The sequence below is a fragment of the Triticum dicoccoides genome, chromosome 1A (genome assembly GCF_002162155.2).
Source record: "Triticum dicoccoides isolate Atlit2015 ecotype Zavitan chromosome 1A, WEW_v2.0, whole genome shotgun sequence".
Taxonomy (NCBI): Eukaryota; Viridiplantae; Streptophyta; class Magnoliopsida; order Poales; family Poaceae; genus Triticum; species Triticum dicoccoides.
The window spans coordinates 217637604-217643603 of NC_041380.1; positions in this window are offsets into that span (position 1 = coordinate 217637604).

Sequence of the window (6000 nt, forward strand, 5' to 3'; positions counted from 1 at the left end):
TCACATTACTACATGTGCTCAGTGGACAATATATATAACATGTAGAGTAAAAAAGCGATGCAACAAGTGTACAACCTCTTTGGTGAAGCCATGTCGATCTCAATGTGATTGGGTTGGTCGGTGAGGATGCTCCGGCTGATTTGGCTATCGAAGGAGGGGAAGAAGATCTTAGGCGTCTGGAGATGGAATCGGGGGTACTGATGGAGGGTTTCGTCGTTGGAGTAGCTCCGGTGAGTTGTACGAAGGCAAGGCTGAAGTATGACAAGAGAGACAACGTTAACCTGAGTGGAATTCTAATATCAACTCCAATATATGATGTAAAATACATAACCACAAAGTGCTAGATGTAAAATACATCACCCGCTCATCTCCGAACTTAACTATCAAAACTGAATTTAACTGCCGACACTGACTTTTACTGTCGAAACTGAATTTTGTCGTCGGAACTAAATTTTACTATTGAAACTGAATGCACTAGTAGCAAAAAAGCAGTAGCAGCAGTAGCGCCCGGAGCAGCAGCGCATGCGAGAGCCGGGGCAGCTGGTCGTGTAGTCGTATCTCGGGTAGCAGCTGCAGGGGCTCGAGCGAGAGCAGGATCTTCTGCTCGTGCAGCAGCAGCGCACGCAAGAGTAGAGCGGCAGTGCAAGCAAGAGCAAGAGCGAGAGCAACAACGTGAGCAAGAGCAGACCAGGCAGGGGACCGAGAGCAAGAGTAGAGCAGCAGCGCGAACGAGAGCCAAAGCAGCAGCAACTCCTACTGATGACGGTGTCACCGCCATGGAGGAAGTGGCCAGTGACGTTGCCGTGGATGGAGTTGCGCCATGTCGGCTCGGTACCGAGCACCGGCAGCACCGTGAGATTAAATCAAGAAGAAAATGCAGTGATTAGTGTAGAACCTCTTTGGTTGCGCCGATTAGGCCTTAGCTTTATCCGAGGAATCGGTGATGAAGCTGCTCTTCTTATGGTGCAGGTGAAGATGGCGGTGTGGGAATGGAGGTGGCGCGAAAGGTGAGGGGAACGTCGGGGCAGCTCCTCGGAGGTGGAGGACGGGGTGGCTGAACCTGCGGGACGACGAGATCGGCGACGGATCCTCATCTAGTGAGATGGATAAGGGACGTTGAGGTGTTGTTGTGGACGATGTCGTCGGGGAAGAGGCTCCGGCTGGGTGGTGGACGGAGGAGGGTGTGGAGCTTCGCTGGTTTTCGAAGCCTCGGTGTATGAATGGGTGGGCGGATGGGATGGGAGGGGGAACCATGGCTTAGGGACGCGCTTGTCCAAAATGTTGGGTAAGTTACAAAAGTACCCCGACCGATTTGAGCTAGGCGGTTCTTTCGGTTCACGGGTATCACGGGCATTTCGTGTGTCGGGATTTTATAGGAGGTGGGATTTTTCGCGCGTGTTGTAGTTTTGGGATAGCAAGGCGCGGGTTGGGATGGAGGGAGTTTTCGGAGCACAATGAGACAAAGATATATCTTAAAATTTCAGGATAACAAGGCACGGGTTGAAGAAGCGGGAGTTTCGCAGCACGATAGACAGAGATGCTAGCTTGAAATTTCGGTAGGACAAGCTTAATGTGTATAAAAAAGACAATTCGCACCTCACTAGAGAGAGACATGTCCTGTTTTACTATATTACTAGAAATGCATTCAAATACAACAACAACAAAACTAAAAAATCGAGACAACAAACATAACGTGTACAGTACCAAATCAATTTGCACTTCCCTCAAGAATAAAAAAAATCGTGTTGTCTAGCATATGGACTAAATTTGAGTACATTTTCCCTGTTTGAATGGGATTGTACTCGCGTTAGTTATACAACCATCTAAATATTATCTTCACAACACATGACATGAATATAGGACTAGTAAAGTCCTATATAAATACGAACTACATGTACATACAATCTCAAATTCAAATATATGTATCCATTTTATAGGAATAGTGCATGTATGCTCTAGCTAGATGTTCGGAATCTGAACCATGTATGATACAATGTACAATGTGTTTAACACGCACAACACAAGCACACAAACACCATTTAGACTTGTAAGGTACACGTGCATTGCACGCATGATATTTGGCAACCAAATTATGAATAAATAGCACATTATATCATCTATGCTTTGAGTCATATATGCATGATGTAGATGTTCATTTAATTCTTATAGTTCATCTCATTCCAAATGAATTAGTTTTTACAAAAAAAATCCAATCTATTTTAAGATTGATGGAATTGTGCGTTGTAAAGCATAAAGTAAAAAACAAATAATGGCAATTCATGTTGAAATTTTTTTGGGCAATTATGGTACAGAAGATTCGAGAACAAAGGAGAAGTGCTTGTGGTTTGAGGTTTGTGCATTATGCTTAAGTTCAACCATGGAGTCTTCTAGATTGTACGTGTGGCAAAATCTGGTGGACTGCTACATGATATCCAACGGCCAGTAGTGCTCAAATTTGCCATCTCTGCACCGTTGGATTGGCTTCATCCAACGACCATCTTTCAAAGTTATTCACACACTATATAGGGGTATAGATATAGATACGTGATGCGAAAGCCACCCATCATCTCCAATTTGAATAGTGTGTCCATGCACGGATGCAATGTGGCCAAACGATGCCTGCCATCGGTATCTCAAATTCAAAACAGTCTGACCTTGTTCAATGTGTATACATTATAGCATGCTCGCTTCCAAACCACATCGCGCATATCTCAATTATATTCATGCATGCATGGGTTTCAAACATCATGATCTCTTATTCAAATATTTGAATTCAACTTTACATTGATTAGGACCTCACCTAGTCTTTTACACCCATGCAGTCGTCTTCTCTTTATAATTGTACCACTAACTTCCTCTCGTGCATGCATGCACACACACTATGTAGCAACCCGACCTCAGACGGTCAAGTCTCTGTGTATCTGTGCCATCCCTGGATCACTGGCACACACAGTACATCAACATATATATCAAAGTGCAATCACATGTATAAATAATGTAAAATTGATATATACCTCATAAGTCTCAGTGGAAACAATCAAACAGGTGTGGAGTCCCATCAACGCCATCGGCAAGTTGAGTGTAGACAGTAACCCTGTATCGTAACTTCTACTCGTCGAAGAAATTTCCGCAACATGAGACATTGCAGCCGTGTAGGTCAGTACATTGAATGTACCGGCAAGATCACAATAAGAGAAAGCAGATGATAACCTATTCTATATGCAATATGGCTTTGTGGCTCTGTGTCTGAGGTTTTTGTGTAAAAGCTAATTTTATTTTCCCTATAACAAAGGAATATCAGGATTTTATACTACAGAGTTTTCTATCATGAAATGCTTCCGCCAACCGATGTCCCAAAGCCCAAATCATCATAAGTTGCCCACAATTATGTTATCAGTCCGGTGTTGAGAGTTCCGAGATAGTTCCAAGTCCAGAGGCTCAAATTGTCCGTAAATGGGGACACGGCTAATCGATTAGGTTTTAACCCTCTGCAGAGGTTTGTACATTTTACCCGCAAGATTCGATCCCTCTTTTTACGTTCTCGCACTTTAGGGTGTTTGAGAACAAGAGGAACGAAACATGGTCTTTTGAAGAGTTCCACTGACCACTGTCCGTTGCTCAGAATCCTACGTAGTTCTACATCTGCTAGCATCGTCCCAGCCAGAGTCACAACTAAGATCAACCAAGCTAGAACCCATAATGACTTGCGGTTGCACGGGTAAGCTTCCAGGCATGAAGTATTCTTCCATCTCTTTGAGTCTGGGTGAAGCTTTCCGCAAGATGTCATGGCGCTTCTCCATGCATCCCGGGTCATCCACTGGTTGCTCAAGGGTGCCCATCTAAACCATCCTTCACCTAGTAGTGTGTATTGAATTCTTGTCTCGAGCCTTGAGGTCCTGAAGATGCAGTCCTTGCAGATGCCATCATGAAGTTGTTGTCATTGACGTAGAGTCCTCCGTCTTCGCACCACTCACGAACACTCATACCAACCCCGTCTACTATAGTGTAGCATTTAAAACTAAACAACGTCCCGGGCTTGGTAGCAGGGTGATGGGTTCCGACCTCATGCATACTACTCAACTACAAGGATTCAATATCACTACTGGAGGGATTGTTTCAAAGATGACACTAAATGCAATAAAACATAGGTACTAAAAGCATGGTCAAAGTGAACTTGCCTGGTATTACTTGATGAAGATAATAACGCTCTCAAAATAATGACTTGGTAGAACTATTCGACACTCCGTTGAAAATCTATATTAAACAGACATATCATTCATATAAGCAAACATACTAGCAAGCAATTCTAGCACTCATATTAAAATTATTAAGGGATATCAAATAAAACCATGGAAAACTACACAACTAAACTAATAAAGAAAAGTTTAAGACATAACACAAAATAGTTTTGTCCTAAGTAAAACCTTAACAACAATTAAAACACTAAACTAATAAATTAACAGAAAACAAAATGTAAACAACTAATTTAACAGAAATTATTTTTCATAAACTTTTAGTAGCAAAAAGAAACACATAAAAAGCTTTTATAAAACTCTAATTATGACCTATACAAGCTTTCCTACAAAACTAAAGAAAATAAAATTGTAAAATAAGAATAAAATTGTCTACTTTTCAATAATAGAAACAAAACTAAATTTTTCAAAAGTGACAAAAAGAAATAATTTAAAAACAATTAAAACTATAAAGAAAAGGCTAAAACAAAACTAGAACTAAAACAGTACTATTTTTTCCTAAAACTCTGATTTAAAATAAACTAAAAATAAATCACTACATCCTACTGGATAGACAAAACAATAACAAAATCGTAGCAAAAAGAATCAATCAAAAATACTTTGTAAAACTCAAAATATGACCAAATTAGTGATTTAAATTTTATCAAATTCAAATTTAAACTACTCAATTTTGAAAAAATAAAGGCACAAACAGAAACTTCATAAAATTTTGAAACTATAGGAAAAAGAATCACTCAATTTGGATTAAAACCCTAAAAGATATTGATTTTCTAAAAACAGAACTATTCTGTTTTTGAAACAGAAACGAAATAAAATAAAACAAAACAAAACTGGCAGGTGCTACGTGGCCTACTGCTACTGGGCTAAGAGATGGGCATTCGGTAACTAAACTACGCTCGGCCGATACTTAACAAAACCACACGTGCTACTAAAACAAAAACCGACCGGCTAAACCGATTAGATCTAGACCGTAAATAAACCGAAGCTAAACCGATCTAGTAAAAAAAACTAACTATTTAGTAGATATAATCTAGGTCATTTATTTTAGATCGGACAGTGTCGGGAGAGGCGAGAGCTTACAGCGGCGGTGGACGAGCTCTGGTGAGGTGCTCCAGCTTCGGTGGTTGACGGGGACGGTGCTCTGGTCGTCGGCGAGCTCGGTGAACTCGTCGGGAGGATGTAGCAGATGAAGGAGATCATGGTGGTGGCCTAGGTGGAGCTCGGGGATGTCGGAGGAGGACGACGATGAGGTTGAGGCGGCGATGACGTTCGGGGCATCGGCGAATGACGGCGCTCTGGTGGGTTTCGGGCTTGGGCGAGGGCATGGGGAGATGCGGAGGAGCGAGGGGGTTACGGTGGTGATCTCAAGTGGCGGCGAGGTGGTTGAGGTTGAGTGTTGCGGCGGCAATGGCGTGGCTGCGGAGCTCGGGCTCTGGCGAGGCAGTACGTGCGGGGGAGAGGGTTGGGGCATCCTTAGGGCGGAAACGGACGAGGGAGCACTACAAAAAAAAGACACATCCATGACATTTTGGGCCGAATGAAAAAAAATTGTCATGCTTATGACACTTCTATGACGATAATTGTGACAAAATCCGATATCATCATAGATGTGGTGGGATCCTACTTCTATGACAAAAAATCATGACAGAGGGCGAGCCGGAGACGCGGCTGGATGACATTCTTTGGGGCCTCCATGACGAAAAAAACCATGGTAGAAGCGAGGGCGAGGAAAATTTCGGGGAGTTCC